Here is a 27,134-nt window from a genome sequence, read left to right as displayed (position 1 = left end):
ATTCACGCCATGCTTTATTTGCAATAATTGAGTTATCAGCTCCTCCTTAATTGCTTTAATTTATATTCAACCTGAGACTAGACTCGCGTAGAGTATCGGACTTGCCATTCTAGATACTCGACGAGCTACTTGATTAGCCGTGGAAAATTGTGTTTCCCTTACGAATTTCTTCCGTGTTGTGCGTATTCATCGAAAAGTTTTCTTAAATTTCATAACTCACACGTATATTCGAAGTGGGGTCAAGGACCTGTTAAAACTTCTTATTCGAATAGGATTGGGTCGTTCGCTTCGGCATGATTATTGTAATACACTCTTATGAGATCGGGCCGCTTGCCTCGGCAGAATAGTGCGAAATACTTGATAAGGAGTCCGCGTACTCATGAGTTTTCCTGACTTGAGATGTGACCATTGATTTGGTATTGACGATAATGTATTCTTGTATTCCTGACTTTATCATGTCTATCTTGTATTCCAGACAGAGGTTATATTGTTATTGTATTTCCTAATAGATGCTCATGCACTTGTGACACCGGATTTTGGGGTGTTCTAGAATTTGTTTATGCTTTGCTTTACATTGACATACTTTTACTTTATATTTTATTTAAATTGTACGTATCTACGATTTTTAATGCATTGATCTCTTTATCTAATAAGTTTCATGATTTCAAAAATAATAAAAATAAATAATTAAGTTGGTAGTTCACTGTTGGCTTGTCTAACGGCGACGTTGGACGTCATCACGACCTATTGTAAATTTTGGATCGTGACAAATAGAGTATTCGGTACATTAAATTAGTGAACCGCTAACCGGACTAAAAGAGGAGTTTGGTTGCTCCTTATTCTCTCCATCTCATCTTATGTACCTTAATTTATTAAGTTTACCGTATAAATTTAAAAATGTAAAGAAAATTTTACAATATTATCAATAAACTAAAACCACATGTAACGTGCTCAAAACTACCCATTAAAATTGCGGTGTCCTAAATAGTATAATGTTATCGCAATGTCTTTAATATTATTATGATATTAAACGTACGAATTACGCAATATTGATTTCCATTAATTGAGAAATCCCATTGATAGTTGGCAAAACATTACAAGTCCGTAGTTTTAAGTGGAAGCAAAATGACAAAATAACATTTAAATTCTCCCAAACATACGGAACCTCTAAGCTGACAAGACCCCAACTATAAACAAAAAACAATATACAAAAAGATGAAAATACAACATGAGGACCCTGTGTAGAGTAGGGCTCACCGCACTCAGCTGAAGAGAGGGTACACCCCTATCCCGAATTTGTGCTGCCTTGTACCATCTACATCTATTAAAGATGTAGCATCCCCACCAAAAAAAATGTTAGTACATATAAAACAGTACCAGTAAGAAAGATAAAATACCTTTACATGAAATGAAATGTCAACATAAGGATAGAAAGCATAAAGAAGGAGTAAATCAATAGAAATGTACGACAACGAGTAATAATATACTTCCTGCGTTTCAATTTATGTGAACACATTTGATTGGGCACGGTATTTAAGAAAAGAGTAAGAATTTGGAACTTGTGGTGTAAAATGAGGCACATATATATTGTGTGGCTATAAATCATTACATAAAGGTAAATTATTTCCAAATAATGAAAGGGGTCATTCTTTTTGGCACAAACTAAAAAGAAAATAGGTTCAAATAAATTGAAACAGATGGAGTAAGAAAAGAATGCACATGATTAAAACTTTTCAAATAAACATTATCATTTTATTTAGGAGATCATTAGTTACCAACATAGGGACGTATAACCACCAAGTGCACGGCATGGCGTCCGATCTCGACCTGATCGGCTAAAAGTCATCTCACCACAAGTTGTAATGACCCAGCCGATCGTTTTGTGTATTGTAGTCATGTTTCCTCATTTATCGCTTCTTCTATGTTCATTTATGGTTATGTGACTTGTCGGGATACTTGATTTGGTTTCGGGACATTTAGTCCTAAGGTTGAAAGATTAAGTTGGAAGAATTGATTGGGGTTTGACTTTTGTATAGATGACTCCGGAATGGAGTTTTGATGGTTCTGATAGCTTCATATGGTAATTTTGGATGTAGGAGTATGTCCGGATATTGATTTGGAGGCTCGTAGGTCGTTTTGGCTTGAATTGGTGAAAGTTGGAAAGTGAAGGTTTGGAAAGTTGAGAGGTTTGACCGAGAGTTGAATTTATTGATACTGGGTTCAAATTTTAATTCTGGGAGTTGGAATAGGTACGTTGTGTCATTTATGATATGGATGCAAAATTTGAGGTCAATCGGAGTTGGTTTGATGTGATTCGGCATTAGTTTTAGAAGTTGGAAGTTCATTAATTTCAATAGGTTTGAACTGGGGTACAATTTATGAATTTAATATTGTTTGATGTGATTTGAGGCTTCGACTAAGTTCATATTGTGTTTTAGGATGTGTTGGTATGTTTGGATGGGGCCTCTGGGGTGTTTTGGATTGAAATCGGATTGAGTTTTGGACTTAAGGAATTTCGGCTGACTGCAGTTTTAGTGTAACCGCACATGCGAGGTTTTGGCCGCAGGTGCGGAGCCGCAGAAGCGGAGAGTGAAAGAATTTGGGAGGCTGACTGGGAGCACAGGTGCGAAAGTATTACGCATTTGCAAGTCTACAGAAGCGGACTAGGGATCGCAGAAGCGGGCTAGGCTAGGCTAGGCTTGTGGAGAAGCGCAGACGCGAGGAAGTTCCGTATCCGCGAGCCCGCAGAAGCGGAGGCCAGTCAGATGTTAGATTTTCGCAGGTGCGGTGGATGGACCGAAGAAGTGGTCCCCCAGGTGCGATAAGGGTGGACCGCAGGTGCGCTAGATCGAGAGCTTAAGTAGACTTCGCAGAAACAAAGATTTCTCCACAAAAGCGGAATCGCAGGTGTGGTCGCTAAGTACGCAAATGCGAGATGCCTGGGCATAGGGATTTAAACGAGGGTTTCGTGTTTTCTCTCATTTTTGGACTTGATGAACTCGGCTAGGGGTGATATTTGAGAGGGTTTTCACTATAATTGAATAGGTAAGTGAATATTCATCCCTTTTATTAATAATTATTGTTTATTCATTGACTTTCAAACCTAGATTATGTGTGTTTGAGGTGAAATTTGGAGATTTTTGGACTATGTATTGCAGAGTAAGATTTGGCGATTTGAGGGCCGATTTGTGATTGGAATTGGATAATTTTTGGCATGGTTAGACTTGTTATTAAATGGGTATCCGAATTTTATAATTTATCGGATTTCGAGGTGTGGGCCGGGATTGACATTTTGATTTTGGTTAAAGATCTTAACTTTATCGTATGGAATCGATTCATATAGCTTGTATTGATTATACTAGGTTGTTTGTAAGTAGATTCGATTCGCTCGGAGGCTGATTCCTGAGGCAAGGGCTTGTTGGAGTAGTGAGTTGTGCACTTTGAGGTAAATAACATTCCTAAACTTAGAGTTGAGGGTATCTATCTCTGGAAAACGTGTTATTTGTGTTATGTTAGGGTGACGCGCATGCTAGGTGACAGGCGTGTGGGCGACCACCATGATAATTATGATCCGGTTGATTCTTTTGTACTGTGTTGTTATCAAGTCTTATTCTATCCATGAAATCCTTACTTGTTAGAGTAATTGGACTGTGATTCATGTTAGAAATCATGTTTAGGCTACATGCTTATTCGGTTGAGACCTAATGAGGTTCATTCTGCTATTTTGAGTTATTTGCTTTAACTGCAATTATGTACTCAATCATGATTCTTCATTTGCATATCATATCTCCGTCTCGATTATCAATCATTGTTACATCACATGTTACTATTGTTTGGAATGAGTGGTATGAGATTTGTGAGCCCTTGATCCTTGAGAGATTGTTGACTGAGGTTGGTCTGAGAGCCGGATTATGAGTGTTATTATGGATCGGAGTCTGACACTCCAGCAGTGAGCGCAGGCACAGTGATATCTACTTGTGCTTTGGTAAGGGGTATTTATGCCAGGCACCGGTACACTGCTGAGTGATTGTGTGTGTGATGAGTGGGAATTGAGGTAGACAGATTGAGTACTCTGAGAGTGTGAGTACCTGGGAATATCAGTGTGATACCTTATATTTGGCATGCATATTTAACATGTAGGCATAGAGATGTATCATTCCCCATGCTAGTTATATTTGACATATTATTATCAGTGTTGGTCTTTAATTGTGAATTTGAAAACATGTCTAAATTTCTGTACCATGAATTAGTTGAATATGGAAGTTTCTCTGAGTTATTTACTATCATTGTCATTATCTTACATGTATTGTCATTATATTGGTTCTGACTATATTCTCCTTCCTTTTATTTTATTTAGTATTGTTCTATTACTTATACAGTTGTACTAGAGTTTTAGTTTATGTTGATACTTAGCAATGCTCATGTACTCGTTGACGCTAGATTTTGGAATGGTTGTAGTAGCATTTCAGTTATTTGTATCAGATGTTTATGAGTTTTCCCGCTGTTTTATTTATTAAAACGTGTTTTATTCAAATGGTTAGTTGTTATGTGGTTGTCGGCTTGTCTAGCAAGTGTGTTAGGTGCCACACGACGGGTTGGGATTTTGATTCGTGACACAAGCCGTATGGATTTACGTAAATTTGGTAGAAATATATTCATTCCAATTAAGGGACATAGTACATCATAGTACGAAGGGACTTATTCCCAATTGCCTTCCTACACGGGCAACTGTAATTTCGGGTATAGGCCATTGCGGTCGATACCTTCTCGGTAACATAATAATACTCCCAAAAATATTTTTTTATAGCCATTCGTAAAATCTTACTTTTCCTTGACACTTTTGTACATACATCATAATTTTCATTCTTAGCACAAGCGGCCACATATCATATCCATCAGTTCATTCCATTCATGTGCATTGGGTTATCAAAAGTCATAAAAATGTATTTAAAACATTGAAAAGTCATACCTACCAACACATGAGTACATGAAAGCTTAAAACACTTAGAAATATTTGCAAAGATGAAAGCATAACAATTGCAAATTGTAACATGAATCGAGGCCATAAGCATTTGGTAATTCAATTATGTGAAGCAATTTAGAACAAAGGAAATAGGAACTTGAACAAAACGTGCTTGGAGTTTATAAGGAGTTCATGAAATCCAATTCTATGGGAAGAGCTTAGCCAAACATACCTTAATTAGGCCTCCTTAGGGTTTCTACTATATTCCACTACCCGTACTTCAATCTATACCACAAAATTCAATTGAACAAACATTAGTGAGGGTTTCTATATTTTTAAGTCATTTAAACATTTTATCAAATACCTAGATGGCATAGCCTTCTACCACCTTAGTAACGGTGTTTTCTTATCCTTCACACCCCCTTTCATGACCACATTCATACTCATAGCCACCCTTGGGTAGTATGTGACATTCAACAATACATGCATGGTCACCCATACTACATCCAATTAGGGGTGAAAAAACTAACCCAAACTCATTTTATCCGCCGAAAGTTTAATGGGTTTGGGTGAGAACAATTTTAAAAATGAGTTATTTCGGGCTATCCCAAGTTAACCCATAAAGAATCATCAGCCCAGATGGACACAGGATGATGCCCAACCTTGACCCATGAAAATGTTCTATCTTGGAGTTCTACTTTGACCCATGTTATAGCTTCGGGGTGTGTTTGGAGAGAAAAGGTAATGTTATCACATATGCCAAGAATCTGCAAAAGTTGACCATTGATGCACTCATTAGAAATCTGAAAACCTATGAGATGAAAAAAAAAAAGGAACTTTAAAGAAGAGAACCCAAAAAAGAGAAGAGTCTGGTTCTCAAGGCAGACAACAGTGACTCAAGTGGTGATGACATAAAGCGCAATATAACCCGTATCCAGAAATTTTCTTACTCGAGTCATTCTCGAACTCCTCCTCTGCAAGTCAGCACTGATTCCCAAGTATACTTCAAACCAAAACAAAAAAACAATTTGACACATAACCATGAATTGAATTGTCAATAGCAGGCTCCCCCACTTGTCTCAAAGCCATAGATTAAAATACTTGATAACTCACAATTTATTACTGCCTTAATAATGCAGTCAGTTCAACGAAAATTCTTCTCAAGCTCAAGACACACCAACCATAAAATACCTCAATCGTCCGCTAATCTCACCTTCATTCTCTTAACACTCAAGTCAGCTTTCTCAACCAGATTCAAATTTGAGTCTCAACACATACACCCCGCTGGCAGAAAAGAAACTCTCTATTCACATCATAAGGAACACACTTACATAAATTACTTCGCAGGAGATAACCCACCTGCTTAGTCTCAAATTGGCATCTTGTTATACCCTCTCGCAACCACAATTACTATGAAATCACTTAATCTTTCTGAGTCCAAACTCATTAACCACACACGAGAATTTAATTTGTCCCAAAATTTAACAACGTGAAGAATCTTTCAAAACATTCACACTCGAGATTGTACGTCACATCAAACGAAAATAAAGAACCCAATGGCCTTCATTTACATTTCAAGGAGACACTTCTCGTCACATTCAAATCATCTTAACGCATCCCGCAGTTACATCATACTCATCACAAAGCCATTCCACCGCTCATCGAGCCACAAATTCCACTCGTAGGGATATTACCAGACATATGAGTCCAAATGCACACGTTGCAATTGAAGCTACCGAGCCTAAGCTGTGGTCTAAACCTGGCCTCAAGTCCTCCAGACTGGCCCATCACCAGAATACAGAATACACATCTCAAACATCGTTCATGGAATCACAAGCCGGCGATGCACAGCTTATATCGAGCGCTCATGTGCGCATACGAATGCGTGGAAGGAATTCAAAGAGTTATGTTTCAATCTGAATCAATTCCGCACGATAGAATGCAAGAAAGTAAAATTTTCCTAAGGTTTCGGCAGCCTCTTGAAGATAAGTACAGACGTCTCCGTACCAATCCGTAAAATTCTACTAAACCTGCTCATGACTCGTGAGACCTATGTAACCTAAAGTTCTGATACCAACTTGTCACGACCCAAAATCTCACCTGTCGTGATGGCGCCTATCTCAATACTAGGCAAGCCAAAAATCCCAATAAACCATCATTTCTTTTAAATTTGAAAACAAAATAATTAAATTCAGCAGAAGAAATCTCAAAATTTCAAATATTTTACTCCCAAAACTCGGTGTCACTGAGTACATGAGCATCTAATGTGAATACAATGTTTGACTGATAAAAACCACAGCCTGAAAGTATAGAACAGTACAATAACTAAAGGAAAGAGAGACAAGGTCAGCGGACGCCAAGCAGCTACCTTGATAGTCTCCAACTAATAGTACTCTGAAATCTAACAATCTTCGTGTCCGAAAGCACCTGGGTCTGCACACGAGGTGCAGAGTGTAGTATGAGTACAACTAACTCAATAAGTAACAAGACTAACCTCTGGACTGAAAGAAATGATAAGCTTCGCAGGTAAAGTCCAGTAAAAATAATAGTACAGAAATGTAGGCATGCTTTCAAGTTCAATAGATAAACTCAGTACAAGTGAAATAGATCAATATTGCATGATATAAGGAATATGACATCTCAGTAGCAAGACCTCCTGTAGATACTGGTCACCAATTATTCGGTCACTCGGTACAATTTATGGCCAGTCCAGCCCCGGGGTGTTCCAACCCGTATATATATATATATATATATATATATATATACATATCGACTGACAGTAAGTCATTCAGTACCGTATATGGCCAATCCAGCCCTGGGGTAATTTATCCCCATATACAAATGATACAGACAAGATCCATGTCCAAGTAAATTCATTACAATATAAATAAGTAAGGCAAGTCCATGCCCTGGAAAAATCCATCCCAAACATATATATAAGCAGTAAGTAAGGCAAGTCCATGCCCTGGAAAATCCATCCCGAATATATATAATCATCTACGCTCACTAGGGGTGTACAGACTCCGGAGGGGCTCCTTCAGCCCAAGCGCTATATGTCGACAACGCTCACTGGGTGTGTGTGCAGACTCTCGGATGGGCTCTTTCAGCCCAAGCGTGATATAAAGCCAATATGGCCTACTGCAGATGGGCAGTCTCGATCCGTATAATAATAAAGCCAATGAGGCCTGCTGCAGGCGGGCAGCCCCGATCCGTTTAATAATAAAGCCAATAAGGCCTGCTGCTGGCTGGCAGCCCCGATCTATAAAATAGTAAAGCCAATAAGGCCTGCTGCAGGCGGGCAGCCCCGATCCAGAACAATAATAATGTATAAAGTCATTCTGGCCTACTGCAGGTGGGCAGTCCTGATCCATTTAATAATAACATATATAAAGCCAAATGACCTGCTGCATTGCAGCTCAATCCCATAAATATCCTCACAATAGACAATTATTACTGAGTGTAAAATGTATTTTTAGAACAATTAATTCAACAGCATCACGACCCCATGGGTCCTAAAATATCGGCACATAGCCTACACATGATCTTTATTACTAGCCTCACCTTAATTCTTCTAACACGCGCCACATGTTCAGATAATAACATGATTCTTTAATTTTTCTACTTCACGGGATTTATTCAAGACACACTTTCTGTGGTGCACATCTACATGTTCGTCACCTATCGTGTGTGTCACCTCCAAATAATTCATATCATACCAAATTCGGAGATTCATACCCTCAAAACTAAGTTTAGAAGTGTTACTTACCTCAAGCTGTGTAATTCTTTACTCCAGTATGCCTTTGCCTCGTGAATTGCCTCCAAACGCCTCGAATCTAGCCACAATTAATTCGATTCAGTCAATAAAATTTATTGGAATTAATTCCATAAGAAAATGCTATTTTTCCATAAAAATCCAAAATTTAGCTCAAAAATTGCTCGTGGGGCCCATGTCTCGGAATCCGACGAAACTCATAAAATCCGACAACCCATCCAATTACAAGTTCAACCATACTAATTTCATTCAAATATGACTCTGAATCGGTGTTCAAATCTCGAAAATTTATATTTTATGAAATTGTAGAAATTCCTCCGATTTCTCTTGCAAAATCAATAATCTAACACTGAAAACGAAGATTAATTCATGGAATATAATCACAAGGGAGTCAAGAACACTTACCCCAAATTGTGTGGAAAATTTCCTCTCCAAAGTCGCCCAATCCGAGCTCCAAAATCCGAAAATGAAGAAAGAAACCAAAACCCACGATTTTATCTTCTGTCCAGTCATTTACTCTTCGCGATCACGGAAAATGCTTCGCGATCGTGAAGCACAAAAATTTCCAGACCAAAATTTGCCTTTCGCGATCGCGGAAAATGCTTCGCGATCGCGAAGCACAAATGCCCAGCTCTTCCAGACAGCCTCTAGTATAATGGTCATAACTCTTTGTACAAAACTCCTAATTGCAATTAATTTAGCTTTCCGAAACCTAGACACCAAGAGCTATAACTTTTATTTGTTGCTCATCTCCCATTTCCTTATATATTCTGAGATATAAGCTTCCAAACTCAGCTCTGTGCAATAGAGAATTTCCAAACTCTTCCCAGATAGCTTATAGTATATACATCATAACCTTTTATACACAACTCCAAATGATAATTGGTTTATATTTCTGAAAACTAGACATCAAGGGCTACAACTTTCATTTTTGGATTATCTCAAAATTCCTTATAGATTGCGAGATATAAGCTTCCAAAGTTGAGTCAGTGCAACAAGAGTTTCCTCTACGCGATCGCGAAAAGGCTTCCGCGATCGCGATGCACACTACCCAAACAGCAAAATTGCTCTTCGCGATCGCGACCAATTATCCGCGATCGCGATGCATACCTCTGTGGCCAAAAACCAGCAACTAAGAATGGCCTAAAAATGGTCTGAAACCACCCCGAAACTCACCCGAGCCCCTAGGGACCTCAACCAAATATACCAACAAGTCCTAAAACATCATACGAACTTAGTCGAAGCCTCAAATCACATCAAATAATGCTAAACCACGAATCATGCCCCAATTCGAGATTAATGAACTTTGAAATTTCAAGTTTTATATCTTGTGCCGAAATACATCAAATCAATCCGGAATGACTTCAAATTTTGCACACAAGTCATAAATGACATAACTAAGTTATTTCAATTTTCAGAATTGGATTCCGACCTCGATATCAAAAAGTCAACCCCCCTCCCCTCCCGATCAAATTTTTCAAAAATTTAATTTTCGGCATTTCAAGCCTAATTCTATTACGGGCCTTCAAATAATTTTTCGGACACGCTCCTAAGTCCAAAATCACCATACGGAGCTATTGGAATCATCAAAATTATATTCCGGGGTCGTTTACACATAAGTCACCATCCGGTCAACTATTTCAACTTAAACTTCCAACATGAAATTTATTCTTTTAAACTAACTCTGAAATACCTTAAAACCAAAATCGACAATTCACACAAGTTATAATACCTCGTAGGAAGTTATTCAAGACTTTAAATAGGTGAAAGGAGCATAAATGCTCAAAACGACCGTTCGGATCGTTACATTTACATACGTCGGTCAACCCCTAGGGAGGTAATATTTAGTTCTATGTTTCTGTCATTATTGACCAAAGACAAAATTGTTCTTCTGTGTTTGTAAAATTATGGTTATCCTTAAACATTTAATGCTATTTGGAGTCGTAGATGTAAATAAGCAATTAAAATTCAAATTGTTGGGCCCGTGCTATGCACGGGCAACACTCATCTAGTTATTTTATTTATATTTATATTTATATTATATAGAAAAGCTAAAGTGGTCGACCAAGGATAATTTTGACATTTCAAATCTATGGCAGAATTGAACATCCACCTCATTTATTCTCTATTTTGCATTTTCGTCTCTCTCAAATTCGCTTACATTCTTCCTCTAGAATATTCTAAGCTCAGAGTCTCCCATGGCCTCATCTAGCTTTCTTCTTCGTTGTCTTCTTTTACAGAGGTAATGATTATCTCTCTACTGTTTACTTTTATTATTATTATTATAGATCATTGGAGTTCAAAGATGTGTATTTCTAGCTCAGTTAGTGGGTGGCTACTGCTCCAGTTAAACTTGGGGAAAGAAATAGGGAGATCATTTCCCGACAATCTAAGACTTTCCAAATTGGGTAGGAGGAAAATGTTCTCCATGCAAGTTAGTGAATTCAAGATCTAGATATCTCAAAAAAGGATACATTCACGGCTATCTTAGATTCAATCTAGTTTTTGGATTTCTATATATGAATTCCAATCATTTCGCAATTTCTTTGAGAGTACCTGGTTATAAATTGGTTATTTTACCATGGGTCTTTTTCCAATTTGTGGTTATGACAGTGAAGCTAACTTCCTATAGGTTCTTTTATTGATAAATCAAAGGAGTATGGCTTCAATTTTGTTTGCTTTATCTTTTGAGCAATTCAATAACTCCACATCAACTGTATCGAGCGACATTTTTCATTCAAATTTCATTAACAAAAGAATTCAAAAAAGATTGTCTCATACAATCTTGTTTCACCAATATTTCTTTAGTAGATATTGTTAAATGGTTTGATACCATATATGCTCATCATTCCAATATATATCATTTTGCACAGTTGGTTCAACAATTTGGTTCACTGGAGTTAAATCATCCTAAAGCAATAATATTAGATTTGGCTTCTTGTTTGTATAAACTATTAGATATTGATTATTGATATAATGATATCAGAAAGTAGTACAGTGTAAATGGTGAATTCATCGCTCAATTGTATTCTCATGTCGGTCATATTGGTAAATATCAGTTTCAAAGTGCAAACAGACAGTTTCGGTTACTTTATGTAAGATATACCTTTCTGTAGTAGCATAAAGAGGGAGGACAAAAGCTCATCTTTTATTTCTTACATTTTCTTAGCTAAAAGACCGTAGAATTTATAATTGTTTTCCTCTTTGCTTCATGGTTCATGTCTCCAAGCATTAGATCAACTAGAGCAAGCTGCCTGTGAACTGTTAGAGTCTTGCATTTCTTTCCTCCTATAAGAAAAAACTTATTATACTTCAAATGATCTAAGAGAAGTAGAGTTGTGAGACACTTGATGCAAAATTTATGATTGTACATGGTTCATGTGTTGAGTTCAATACCCTAGCTTGTGAAAAGGCAAACTGCCTTAAATAAATAGATTTATAGATATTCTAATTAGTTAATGTTAGTTGCTTCATATTCAATTTGTTGCTGCATCTTCATATATGGTTTTCTGCTCACAAAAGCAATAGGAAAATTTTAAAAGTAAAATAAAAGACTATTTCTTTGACTTAACTAATATTTATAATGATTGCACAAATCTAACCACTTGATCCTATACATGCGGGGGAGTACAAATTATTAAGTTAGTTGTTTGAGAGGGGGTTGAAATAGAGATGATTTCTCATACGAAATCAATCAGACTTAAGGTCCAGTCCTTCTTAGCAAACCGTAAGATATTGATAGGTTTAAATCAAAATGGTAGCTACAATATTGAATAAAAAGATATCTTTGTATTTGCAAAACCTTATACTTATTCTTATCCAACACTCTATCAAAAGATATTATGATATAAAAGACAATCCCTTCACACTTTTTTTTTTTCGCGATGTTGTGGAGTTGCGAATAGTTTTCACATTTATGGAGTCGTCAAGTATAAACTTCTAATGCAGGTTGCAGATGCTTCAGAATACGACTGCTGCACATCTTCAGATTTTCACCCTTATGGATCCTTGAAACACGGACTTCAGTGGCTATATTCAAGATATGAGATGTAAGGTTAGATTTTTTTTTTCTTTTGCTTCAAGAGCTTCATAAGTTACTCATGGCACTCATCTGGAGTTATACAAGTACTATTACTGTTTTCCTTTCTTTTTGTCTCTCTGTTTTTTGTCCCCTTTTTATGCTCAACCTCCAAAGCTAATGTTGTAAGATTTGATGGTCATGCAGGTGTAATGCTACTTCCTTTTAAGAAAATGATTATTTCTTAGCAATGAGTAGGGGTAGCAAACGGGCGGGTCGGGTCGAATATTCATGGGTCGAAAATAGGTAATTCAAAAAACGGATAAATTATCCGACCCGACCCGTATTTGAGACGGATAAAAAACGGGTTATCCGGCGGATAATATGGATATCCATATTATCCATGGCTTCTTGAATATGATCACTTATGGTAGAATTCCTACTCTCCAAAACTTGAGTAACCCCCAATTTGAGGTTTTACAAATGTAAAAGTTAAAACATTAGTTATCCATTGGTTATCCATTTGGTTAACTATTTTCTAAGTGGATAATATGGTTCTTATCCATACTCAACCCATTTTTAAAAAGTTCATTATCCAACCCATTTTTTAATGGATAATATGGATGGATAACTGTTTTCTTTTACCCATTTTGCCACCTCTAGCAATAAGTATTCTGCTATGAATGAAACTTTTGATTATCATTCTTTTAGCAACATAAAGCAGGTAGTGTGATCAAAACTATAAGTGATATGTTTTGCTTGTGTGGTGATACTATAAGATTGCAGCTCAAGATGGTGTTAAACCTTTTGACTTGTGGGAACTTCAGATATTTTCTTTCTTATTATGAGAATATACCAACTATAGCCAACGATTCTATTTTATAAATAAGTTAAAATATGTTTGAATATCATTGACAGTTTTTTAGGGGCCATTTCCCTTTTTCTATTCTGGTAGCGTTCTGACATAACAGCAAATTTCAAGGCAATACAAAGTGTATTGATAAAACATTCCTTGGGAAGGGAGCTAAACAAAAAATCAAACTGGTTTTAATATGTTCACATGTTTTATTCTCTTATTTTTATGGTTAGTTAATTAGTCATACATAGCTTAAGGGGCTATTTAAGCTTGTTCAATGATGAATTAAGCATGACAATGTGAGCTTCAAAAAATTGGCAATTTCAACAGAAAGCCCTGAGATTAATGAACTTTTCACTATTTTGTGTGTCTGGATCTATCTTAATAAAAATGGATTGGTGAATCTATCTATTTTTTAGATATTATACTTGGCAATTTTGAGGAAGATAAAACTATTTATCTATCCTACCATTTCTTTTCTTGATTTGCGTTATTATTAGTAGGATTTTTTTCTGTTGATCTCTTTGTTCTTAATCTTAGCAATGGAGGTATTAATTGCTTTAGGTTAGTCTGATCAAAGAATAGTTACCAAGTTGCACTATATTTAGCACCATAATTGGCATAAATTCCTTCTTTTATTGTCTACTTGAGCTAAACATTGAGTATATAGATGCTTTATATTGTTTCCTCTTAGCTTTCTGGTCTCACTGTCGAGTATCTTTTGTTCTATGGGTGTTGTTTGATTATTAACTTCATTTAAGTTTTAGGAGATATATAACCGTAATGTAGCTTGAACTAACTAAAAATAATTATACCGGCTAATCTAATTTCCTCTCTATCTTATGAACAATATTTTAAAGAGTCCTCAACTTTGGATACTAAACAAGAGCGTAAGATGTATCTCCAAGTTTGGTTTATAAGTATTGTAATGGTTTCTTTTCTTATCAGAGACTATTGGCGCATCTGAAACCTTAACTTGGAGGCTGAAGAGAAAAGCCCCTTTAATGGACCGAACTTACTAACTCAAGCAAACCTCCAACATGTTGGTGAAAATATATGCCTAAGATGATATATGTGCCTAGAGGAAGCTGAATTCATCATTCAGTGAAGTAAATAGATCAGCATTGAGCAGTTGGTGCATGTACCATTGCTTGTACATTGTTTGTGCATGTTTCTAAGATTATTCAAATTCAAATGGTGGTACCTGCCCCTGGTACTGTAAAATAAGTTATTATTAGCTTAGATGAGCGAGAAAGTAAAAAACATCTCAGAGCTGTATGTAATACAATTTCAACCTGTAATTTTTATGTAGTTTGGAACGACAAGTAGATGTATCAAAAATGAGAAACTTAGGTCCACACGCTTTGAATACAGTTTGTTTGTGTTTGGTGGCTGTTTGAATCAAAATGAAAGATGTACAAATAATAGATTCCTTAAACCCTCCTACTTCTATATGTACCCCCTCTATATCAAATAAAATCATGCTTCTTCACAATAGGACGTCGAGTTTATCTATCAAAAAAATTTTTTGTAGTGACCAGAGCAACAAGTTAGCCATGTTGGGTCTGTGCTCAGCACGGACGTGCCTCATCTAGTATTTTTTATTTTTATATTATTTTATTTTATTATATATTACATAGAAAAGCCAAGTGTGGTCGACCAATGGCAGAATTGTAATTACATCAATTATGCAAGGTTAAATTGGTAAGATGCTTTAGGTGTCCACTGTTTACTGACTCCAGGTTTTCATTCCAACACACTAACGGTAGCTCTAGAAACATCGGCTCTTTCATCTCTTTTCACAAAGAAATGCTCCTCCAATTTTTTGCTCGAATCTCTTCATCTTCTTAATTGGGTGGTAATTGATGACGGGATTCAGGCCTCTTTGGTTGTAGTTTCAGTTGAGTTCCAACTGCCCATTTATTAATTAAATATGATTTTTATAGTTCTTGAATGAAGGTTTCTCCATAATGATGCCCTTTTGTCATTCTTGCCGTGTCAGCTTAAAACTCATGTGCCTACTTCTATTTCCCTTATTTCCATTTGGAATATCTATTTATTTGCTTCAGTATGTATGAGAATTTTATCTTGCAATTGTCTTTTCGGGTTTAATTATGATTTTCTTTTTCTCTGGGAGCTTTTGAATTATATTAATTTTCGAAATTTTTGTTTGTGTGTTTTTTCATCGGTTCCAGAAATTTGCAGGGATGAGAGGGGTTTATCGAATTGGTTTCTCCTTAACACTTTGATGGCTCTTTAATTGCATCTAAATTATCAAAGTGAGGTTCTTGAATTGCTTTGGTAGCTCTTTCCTTTTGTCTTATTAGTTTGTAATATCCATTTTTGAAGTATTTCCTCAGGGATTACTTATATGATACTAAATCGGGTTTCTTATCTCCTTCTTGATTCTTGCCCCTTTATATAAGGGGAAACCTTAAATCTAAGCTCTAAAGAACCAAAATATATGATGAAATTTCATTCTAAAGATTCATCCTTTACGGTAAGTTGCTTGTCATGTCTTTTACTTTTTGAAGTCCTCGGTTAAACTTTATATGCCTTTAAGATTATAATGTTTTTACATATAATGTAAAAAAAGTTTCTGAAATAGTTTGGACATGTTGTGAAAAATGATAATCAAACAAGATCTTTTAGTCATAGAGGATCATCAAAGAGTTTCATTTCATTTGGATGAGTCACCTGTATCTGTTTTGGTTATAGTTTATGTATGTCATGTAAGTTAGAATTCAAAGAAGATTCTATAGATACTCATATTAAGCAGTTCTAGCTAGATTCCTTTCATTTGATAGTACGTAAAAAGCGTTGTAAGTGAATCATTTCACTAGACCCAAGTGAGCCACATTTGACCTAAAAGTGCCTAAGCTTTTGATTATCTCAATTTTACTCAACATTTATTCTTTTATTATTTACTTGTCAGCTTTGTCATGGTAAGAAAAATAATTATATTAAGTTGCATCTTCTTTTTTTAATGTTGTTTCTCTTTTTTCTGCCTTTTTATGTTGTAATAATATAGTGACGTATGTGTTGTTAATTTTTGTTTTTCTTTTTTTCTTTTAGCATAGTGTCAGTATTCTTCATAGTAAATGAGAGGATTGTTGAGATTAGTTGGATGTAAGGATGATCTTACAACTTGGCATGCTAGAATGAAAATAAAATAAAGTAGTTTGAAGTATTCTAGGAATGTTGATATTTTTCATTTGAGGTAGGTGTTTGAATTCGATATTCCTTGATATGCCGAAGTTCTGTTTTAAGTGGGTTCGTCAAATGGGCACACGTTTAAGTCTACTCAGTTATCTTGGAATTTATCGTATAATAACGTACGGATCACTTTAATTTTAGTTTGGAAGTGCAATTGGATTGAGAGAAATTACTTTAATTACTATGAGAAGTTTAATTTTGAAGGACCATTTGGACAAAGTATATTTGCTTCAGTTTTAAGTATTGAACACAAAACAAAGCTCTCTAAGTAAATCATGTCTTCTTTTTGAAGTATAATCTTTCAGTTTAATATTTTTTCTTTACTTTGAAGGGGATCCTTGGAGCAACGATAAAGTTGTCTTCGTGTGACCTATAGGTCACGGGTTTGAGTCGTGAAATTAGTCACTAGTCTTGCATCAGGATAGACTGCCTACATTACACATTCCTTCTCCGAATCTTGCGTAAACATGGGATGCCTTGTACACCTGGTTGTCCTTAATTAGATACCAAATGTTACTACTTTTTATTTTTTGCCAAGAGATATATGTTAGCCTCAGTTGAAAAGGAAATGACTGCTTATGGTAATAGGACCTCTATATTCTGCTAAAGTTCTGATATTGTTCTGATGTTAACCTTTTAACTTTAGATGCTGAGAATTTGTATCTTCGTGTCAGGTAAGAAGACAATGACTTATTTTTGGTTTTATTAGAAAAAAAAAACTGGGACATGACTTATTCTACGGGAAGAACCTCTATTTCTTCCTAAGTTGTGAGAATTTTCTAATTCCTTATATTTTGGCATAGACTCAGTTGGAAATTGGAAAAAATTCTACATTTTTTTTTCGTGTAGAATCTGATGTTACGTTGATACATCTTGAGCTAGGTCTCATTGTGGTAATTTATTTCAAGTGTACCTTCAGTATGGAGATTCTATTAATCGATCATGTTTTGCAAACTATGTTAGGTTTCTCATAAACCGCTCAAAAAAGTGCAACACAAAAAGGGGTAAAAACGTTATCAATTTTTCATGAATTATACATATTGTTCCAATAGCAGGAAAATCACCTTCTACTTATGTAATGTTCTTCCCCTACGTGAACTACATTTTATCTCCTCTCAGAATGACTTCAAAATAAATTACTTTCAAGAGCAGTATGTAAAATGACAAACACATTAACCATTATGTTTGCCATCATCTGTAAATGGTTGCTTAGAAGACAAATGTAAGGAGATACAAAAACGAGTTGCTAATTTCTTTTCTTTTTTTGGAATATCTAGTGTTTTGGGAAGTGCAAGATATGTAGGGAGCGCTGCTATTTCTAAGTGCTGCTTTATTCTTGGAGTGTTGACCTTTCTTTAGTCTTTTCTAGTTCTTTAAACTGTATCTATGAAATTATTGATAAACTTCGACTAATGACTATTTCTATTTACGTTATATTTGTTTCATGTTTCATATATATATTTTTTCCAACACAATGTATGTTCTTGCATTGATATACACTGTATGGGAGCATTCATACATCTCTAACTGTGGTGAGAAGCCCTTCTGCAATAGAATTAGTGTATTAAAAGAAGAATATTATTTCTACCGGATGGCCAAATAATATCCTTATCAACTGTTTTAGTGGCTTAAATACGTGGTCATTGATGCGTTTAATATTGGCGTGCAGGTTAAATGGGATGGAGTAGGACATGAGCTTTGTCTCTTATTAGCTCTGAGTGTTGTCTCTTTATCGGCGCACATTTCTTCAATGTCTCTTTATCGGCGCACATTTCCTCAAAGAAATCTCATATTTGTTGAAGTTCAATTCTTGAAGATAAATGTTGTATCTCTCGTAATTCTCCTATAAGTAAAGATAGATATTTGCTTGTTCGCGTTTGATGATCAACCGTTTCAAGAATTTTGTGACTTGATCTTTTGTTCACTTTAATCTTTTTCACGATGGAGAGTCGTTCTAACAATCCAATGTCATTTCTATGTTTTGTACTACTTTCTCATATCTGAATTTGCATAGCTACATTATAGCTTTATTAGTAATGTATCAAAATTTGCATAGCACTCATCTAATACTATATAGAAGCCGCTTGGAAGTAGGCCAGGGTCGTCATGCCTGTTTTCCAAGGGCTACTTTAGTCTTTTTGTAAATTTTGCTAACAACTAATGCGCGTAGGGTAACTTTGACGGGTGGTGCGATATAGTGACTCTCACTGCCAGTGACTAATCCCTCCCTCTGCTCATCCTCTTTTTTTCTCTGCTTCATCTTCAGATTTCTTTCTATCTCACAGCAATTAATCTGCTTCCATTTCCCTCTGCTCATCCTCTTTCTGTCTCTGCTTCATCTTCAGATTTGTTTTTATCTCAACTTTACCGATTTTGCTGTCACTTTCGACATCATCGGTTAATCGAAGGTCTTTGCATAGGAAACCTGGTTCACTGACTTTCCTCCCAAGGTTTTATCACCAATACAACATCAAACGTTTTCGGAATAGCCGAGGAAATAGTTGCGGAGATTTTAAGGTAATATTTGATACTAGAAACAACCTGTGTTTCGACTTCTACAACCTTAATTAGCAAAGTTCAACAACTCAATATTGTCCTCTTGCAAAATCTGCTTGTAAGACTTGAACTTTTTTATTTGTTTTCACATCCTTGATAAGAGTTCTTGCCCTAACTTTTCTATCAAGAATGTTTGATGGGGTTGAAACAAATGTTGTCATTATGAAAAGGGTGATGAGAAGGGAAATGAGTTTTGTGGATTTCGTTGTATTTTGATGATTGAAATTTTACGAATGTTTGGGAGAAGAAGGGGAATAATGTTCATACTATGTCAAAGAAAGAAATGAAACAAGAAATAAACACAATAAGTGTAAGGAATCACCAATTGTTTGCTAGATCACAATTTTTTCTCTTTACCAGCTTTTGTTTCAGTTAGCCAGCCTGCTATGTCTTTGCCAGCTTTGCTTTTAGTTAGCCAGACTGTTATTGCTTCCTCTTTGTCAGTCTTTATTGAGAATATGTCAATAAAATTTTTTTTTGTTCTGTTGGTTCTGGAATAAAGAAGGTCTTTCTTTGGGTTCATAAATGTATTATGATCAAAATTTTGATTACGTCTTCTACTGATTAAGTTGCTATACTTCTAACAAAACTCATGTGGTCGCTAAAATTGCAAAAATGTGTGGGATAGATTTCCAAAGAAAAACCTTATTTGATTTTTTTAACTTTGGGTATCGAGGCATCGGAAGGTAAAATTTTGGATATCGAGGCATCGAAAGGTAAGCACCACAGTATAATAACATTCTTCTCAAATGGCTACGGGTGTCTTTATTTGTGCCCAAGTGAGTAATTTATCGATCCCCACAAGGTATTTGTTTTTTCTCCTTCTGCTGATATCAATTTTGCTTGTGAGCTTTGTCCAGTGTCTATTGATATTAAAATTTGTCACTCTCATATATGAGTTGGTACAAGAGTTCTACTGTTTTTAAACATTATAAAATTCATCGTTAGTAAACAAACAACACTGTAACCATACTAAGAGATAGTTGCTTTCCAATTTTTTTCTTGCTTTGGACTTTTTAACTGAAGAAAGGAAAACCCAACTGATCAAGTGTGAAACTTGTGCAGGTCTTTCAGATATAATTAACTTCCAAAGCATTCATTCATTTGTTTATGTCTTCATTTTGATCTGCATGTAGTTGGGGTTTGTTGCAGCATAATGGATTTGTTGTCTAGTCTGTGATATTTAAATTAAGAAGGAACTTTAAGAGTGATATTAGAAGTGTGATTGTGAAATTCTCATGTTATCTTATTTAAAAAGACACCATCTTTAAGGGAGTCTCGCAGTGATAGTAGAATTTGAAAAGTAACTTTTCAATACATGTTCATCAATTTCTTATCACAAAGTCCTTGAATGATCAGATTCCTATTATAAAATACTTCAATAGATAGACTCTTTTATTTTTTAGTTTTTTATACTGTTAATTTACAAAGGAACATATCTGCTCTAAAAGGTCAAAATCTTTTCTGAAAAATTAAAATTTCAATATTTATTAACTGTTAATATTCTCTGTAACAGAAAATACATATATATATTTATGTATAGGTATTTATACCTCTGTTTAATCTAGCTCATTTTTGTTCTGTTATTACTGTGCCTTTTTTAAACCTTCAGTTTTATTTATTTGGATAGTAATTAATTTCGGCGAATTTTGAGAATATTTTTCTTTATAAGGTTATACCCTGTGGTATCATTCCAAAAAGTTTTTATTTATTTGATGCACACAATTTTTTTTGTGACTTGGTCAATGATAGAGGTGGATTCAAGATTTGAATTTTATGGATTTGAGTTCGGCATTTTACAAGACTACCACATCCCATTTGACTTACTGGGTTGAAAATATATATTTGTACTTCTGTACTGAATTTTGTAATAAATTTACTAAGTATGAGCTGGGTTTGGACGATCCCATAACATTAACGCTACCCTAGCGAATGAATTGGAAAGAAACTTTGTACTCCTTCATTTTTAGTTTGATGACAATTGATCAAGAAAAGGTCTTAAGCGCGTGCTATTGATATAATTATGTTGACTTTCTGTTATTCGTGCATACATCTATTTTGCATTTGTTCTTTCATAAGATCTCTTTTTGAAGAGCGACCGATTTCTGAGGTTGCAAGATATAAAATGTACTTTGCATGATGATGCACTTACTATTTTGTTGTTGGTGGGTCCTGAGATTGAAAGGTATAAAAATATATTTGTAGGATGATGTTCTTTGTGTTTTGTTATTGGTGTTGATCCAACGCTATTTGTATTGATGGCTTCATCGAAAATGTTATTTGTACTGATGGAGTTGGTTTGATTCTGAATTGTTTGCTTTAATTATTGCTTCTTTTTCTTATGTAGAATTTTTAGTTGAACTTGATGAGTTTTGTATTATTATCAGATTTGACATTTTCTTTGTGTTATTATTAAAGTCGATCGTCTTACAGATTGTGGTTACACAGGTAGCATATACTGTGATGTATGACTCTTTTGGCACAATCAATGTTCTTCTCCATCATATTGTTGTTACTTCTTCAAGTGTTTTGTATAAATTATTGTATTGGAAATTCTTCTTTCAAAATTTCCTCACACTTGTGTTCTTGCAGGTTGAGCTCAACTTCTATGATGCTGACAGCTCATCAACTGCATCTCTCATCTCTTGTTCAGACCCAATGTGTTCTTCGACTGAGTGCTGGCTATTACGTGTCAGATTTATTTTATTTTGACACAGTCCTCGCGACCTCAGTGATTGTCAACTCTTCAACACAAAAATCCAACTGAAATTATCTACGTATTTCAATTATATGATGTTAAAAGCTATATTGTGGTAATAAACAACAAATGTATGTTCCAGCAGAATATCCAAAAAGCTTGAAAACCACTAGACAATAATAATGACAGAAACACGAATTGTAAGTATCAATTCCAACAAAAAATAAGTAATTTTCTTCTCTCTTTTTTGGTTTCTAATTGAGAAAATACCACAGTTTTTCCTTCTCATTACTTTTATCTTTTGCTTTGCACATTCATGAAATCCATCCAAAAAGTTGGTCAGGGAGAATCAGTGGAATTGTCCAGATAAAGTGATATGAATAGGTGTCACGATCCAAACTAACCCATGTCGTGATGGCGTCTATCGTGGAACTAGGCAAGCCGACTCATTTCCAAAACAAACCAATATTTTCATTTCAAATATAATTTCAATGTTATTTAACATAAAAACCTCCGTAAAAGAGTTCCAATCAAAATAAAAGTGCGGAAGAAAAAGCCCGACATCGGGGTGTCACTAGTCATGAGCATCTACTACAATCTGTCTAACAATATCAAGGCTAACTCAGCCTCAAAAATAGTTAAATACAACTAGAGAAAGATAAGAGGGAGAAGAGCAGGGGCTGCGATCGCCAAATAGTTACCTTGCTATCTCCAAAAAAATCTGCAACTAGAACAATCAATAAAAAAATCTGCAACTAGAACAATCAATAACCGCTACTGTGTCCAGCTACACCTGAATTTGCACACAAGGTGCATGGAGTAACATGAGTATGCCAACTCAATAAGTAACAACAATAAATAAAGACTGAGCAATAGTGACGAGCAATAAAGCATATAACATTCATATCGGGAAATCTTAGTAAAATACCACATGCTTTTAAAATCAGGGTTTGAATCAAAACATCTTGTCTAACCCAGTTCCAGTAAAAATCATTTAAAGATATTTTTCAACAGTTTTCAGACAGAGAAAAAATGCAAAGGTGAGCAAAAATGATAAAATCATAAACAGTCCCTCGGGCAAAACATCACTCATATACAACCCCTCGGGCAAACCTCACAGTCACTTGTGCCACTCGGGCATACCTCACAATCACTCATGCATCTCAGTCACTCAGCACTCGGCACTCGCACTCAATAGGTACCTGCGCTCACTGGGGGTGTGTACAGACACCTGAGGGGCTCCTTCAGCCCAAGCGCTATAATCTGCACGGACAACTCATGTGCTATAATAATAAAGTATGCTGCAGGCGGGCAGCCCCGATCCACACTCATGCTCACAATCAGGACCTCGGCCGATATCAACATGCTGCGGCGTGCAGCTCGATCCCATAAATATCCTCACAAATCAGGCCCTCGGCCTCACTCAGTCATAAACCTCTCAAGTCACTCGGGCATTTCAGTAAAATAGGGCATTCGGCCCAAAACATTTATATGCATCAAAATAGAGTCATAAAACTGAGTTATGCGGTAAACAAGTATAAACATAACTGAGTATAGATTTTCAATCTAAAATAATGAGAGGATAGTAAGAAAAAGGCCCTAAGGGTCCAAACAGCACTGGCGCAAGGCCCAAACATGGCATTCAGCCCAATTTACAGAAACTCTTTCTAAAACATATAAGTATCATATAGTTTCAACAAAGTATGCAACTTTACAGTTACTACGGGACGGACCAAGTCATAATCCCTAACAGTGCACGCCCACACGCCCGTCACCTAGCATGTGCGTCACTAAAAATAGTAGAATGATACAAAATCCGGGGTTTCGTACCCTCAGGACTAGATTTACAATCATTACTTACCTCAAACCAGTCAAATCTCTATCCCACAATGCTCTTGCCTCTGGACTCCGCCTCCAAATGTTCCGAATCTATTCACAATCAGTACAATACCATCAATACGCACTAATGGAATGAATTCCACAAGAAAAGCTATAAAATTAGACAAAAACTCGAAATTGACTCAAACCCGGCCCCCGGGACCACATCTCAAAATCCGACAAAAGTCACAAAACTAGAAAGCTCATTCACTCACGAACCTAACCATACCAAATTCATCAAAATCTGACATCGTTTGGTCTTTCAAATCCTTAAATTACTCTCCAAAGATTCCAAGTCCTAACCCCTCATTTTTACTAATTACAATGATTAAATAACGGAAAATCACTATATATACGAGTATTAGGGCTCAAGAAACTTACCTCACTGATAGCCCTTGAATCACCCTTCAAAAATCCCTCCAAAAGCTCCAAAAACCGACTTGACAATGGTGGAAATGAACCAAATTCACGAAGGGTTCTTTTTATGGTTTCTGCCCAGGTTTTTTGCACCTTCGGAAAAATCCATCGCATGTGCGGAACTCACTTAGGAGCCCAACTTCCGCATCTGCGGCCCAAAACCCTGCGCCTGCGAAGGCGCACATGCGCGTTTCCTCCGCTTCTACGAAGCCTGCCCGGCATCCCCTTTTCCGCATCTGCGCCCCAGGTTTCGCACCTGCGGGCTCGCAGATGCGACCTCCAACTCGCACCTGCGCAACCTACCTAGCCCAGCATTGCTCGCACCTGCGCACTCCCCATGCGCACCAGCGGCCTCGCACCTGCGACTCTTTCTTCCGCATGTGCAAAAATAGCAGTAGTAGCAGCTTCAGTTGTATTTTCCAACTTCGAAAAATTCGTTAACCACCCAGAATCACCCCGAGGCCCTCAGGACCTCAACCAAAAATACCAACAAGTCATATATCAACATACTAACTTAGTCGAACCTTAGAATCACTAAAAACCACATCAAGTCATTAAATTACCCTCGGATTGAAGCCTAAGAATATCTAAATTTCTAAATTCGGCAACCGATGCCGAAACCAACCAAACCACGTTCGAATGACCTCAAATTTTGCACACACGTCACAAATGACACTATGAACCTACTCCAACTTTCGAAATTCCATTTCGACCCCGATATCAAATTTTTCACTGCTGACCGAAATTGCCAAATTTCCAATTTCGCCAATTCAAGCCTAATTCTACCACGGACCTCAAAATCACATTCTGGACATACTCCTAAGTCCATAATCACCTAACGGAGCTAACAGAACCATCAGATCATTTAATTCTACCACGAGATCATTTACACATAGGTCAATTCACTCTGAAACCACTCCGGTCCCGAACCAACTAACCTGATATAACATAATATAGCTGAATAACACAAAAAGAAGTAGAAATGGGAAAAATGGGGCTATAACTCTTGAAACGATCAGTTGGGTCATTACATCCTCCCCCTCTTAAACATTTGTTCGTCCTCGAACGGGTCTAGAAACATACCTGGAGTCTCCCATAGGCATGGATATCTGCTCCGCATCTTCCGCTCAGTCTCCGAGGTGGCCTCCTCCACAGGCTGACCTCTCCATTGCACCTTCACTGAAGATATATCCTTTGACCTCAACCTTCGAACCTGCCGATCCAAAATAGCCACCGGCTCCACATCATAAGTCATATCACCCACCAACTGAACCGTGCTGAAATACAAAATATGGGACGGATCTCCAATATACTTCCGGAGCATGGAAACATGAAACACTAGATGCACACTCGACAAGCTGGGTGGCAAGGCAAGCTTATAAGCCACCTCTTCTATCCTCTGGAGCACCTCAAAAGGCCCAATAAACTGGGGGCTCAACTTTCCCCTCTTCCCAAACTTCATAACACCCTTCATGGGTGATACCTTCAGTAAAACCTTCTCCCCAACCATAAAAGACACATCACGGACCTTCCTATCCGCGTAGATCTTCTGCCTAGACTGCGCCGTGCGAAGCCGCTCCTGAATCAATTTCACCTTATCTAATGCGTCCTGGACCAAGTCTGTACCTAAGAGCCTAGTCTCACCCGGCTCAAACCATCCAATCAAAGATCTACACCTCTTCCCATATAAAGCCTCGTACGGAACCATCTGAATACTCGATTGATAACTGTTGTTATATGCAAACTCCGCGAGTGGCAGGAACTGGTCCCATGACCCCCCCCAAAGTCAATGACACAAGCACGCAACATGTCCTCTAATATCTGAATAGTGCGCTCAGACTGCCCGTAGGTCTGAGGGTGAAAAGCTGTGCTCAACTCAACCTGAGTACCCAACTCTCGCTGCACGGCCCTCCAAAAATGCGATGTGAACTGAGTACCCCTATCTGAAATGATAGAAACTGGGACACCATGCAGGCAAATGATCTCTCGGATGTAAATCTCAGCCAACCGCTCTGAAGAGTAAGTAGTACCAACTTGAATGAAGTGCGCGGTCTTGGTCAGCCGATCCACAATAACCCAAATAGCGTTGAACTTCCTCGAAGTTCATGGGAGCCCAACTATAAAGTCCAAAGTGATCCGCTCCCACTTCCACTCTGGGGTCTCTAATCTCTGAGGCAAGCCACCCGGTCTCTAATGCTCATACTTAACCTGCTGACAGTTGAGACACCGAGCCACAAACCCAACTATATCCTTCTTCATCCGCCTCCACCAATAGTGATGCCTCAAATCCTGGTACATCTTCGCGGTACCCGGATGGATGGAATATCACGAGCTGTGGGCCTCCTCAAGAATCAACTCTCGAAGCCCTCTACATTAGGCACACATATCCGGCCCTGCATCTCAGCACGCCGTCATCACCAGTAGTCACATCCCTAGCATCACCTCTCGGAACCCTATCCTGTAGAACAAGCAAGTGGGGGTCATCATACTGACGCTCCCTGATACGGTCATAAAGAGAAGACCTGGAGACCACACAAGACAATACCCGACTAGGATCCGAAATATCCAATCTGACAAGCTGGCCCGCTAAGGCCTGAACATCCAATGCCAAAGGTCTATCTGCTGCTGGAAGATATGCTAAACTCCCCAAACTCTCTGCTCGGCGACTCAAAGCATCGGCCACCACATTGGCCTTCCCCAGATGGTATAAAATAGTGATATTATAGTCCTTAAGAACCTCCAACAATCTCCACTGAAGCA

At 37.0% G+C, this 27,134-nt stretch overlaps 1 long non-coding RNA gene across 1 annotated transcript; it reads left to right on the top strand.

The window, feature by feature from the left end:
* Positions 1-10,823: 10,823 nt before the first annotated feature.
* On the top strand, positions 10,824-22,323 carry LOC104090290 (uncharacterized). Its single transcript, XR_011414259.1, has 6 exons — positions 10,824-10,977; positions 12,684-12,789; positions 14,558-15,888; positions 16,036-16,109; positions 18,495-19,342; positions 21,974-22,323. It is a non-coding gene; the product is annotated as an uncharacterized lncRNA (long non-coding RNA).
* The last annotated feature ends 4,811 nt before the right edge of the window (positions 22,324-27,134 follow it).

This window comes from Nicotiana tomentosiformis, chromosome 2 (genome assembly GCF_000390325.3).
Source record: "Nicotiana tomentosiformis chromosome 2, ASM39032v3, whole genome shotgun sequence".
Classification (NCBI taxonomy): domain Eukaryota; kingdom Viridiplantae; phylum Streptophyta; class Magnoliopsida; order Solanales; family Solanaceae; genus Nicotiana; species Nicotiana tomentosiformis.
Note: the sequence above shows the minus strand (reverse complement) of the source record. Positions and strands in the feature narration are given on the sequence as shown.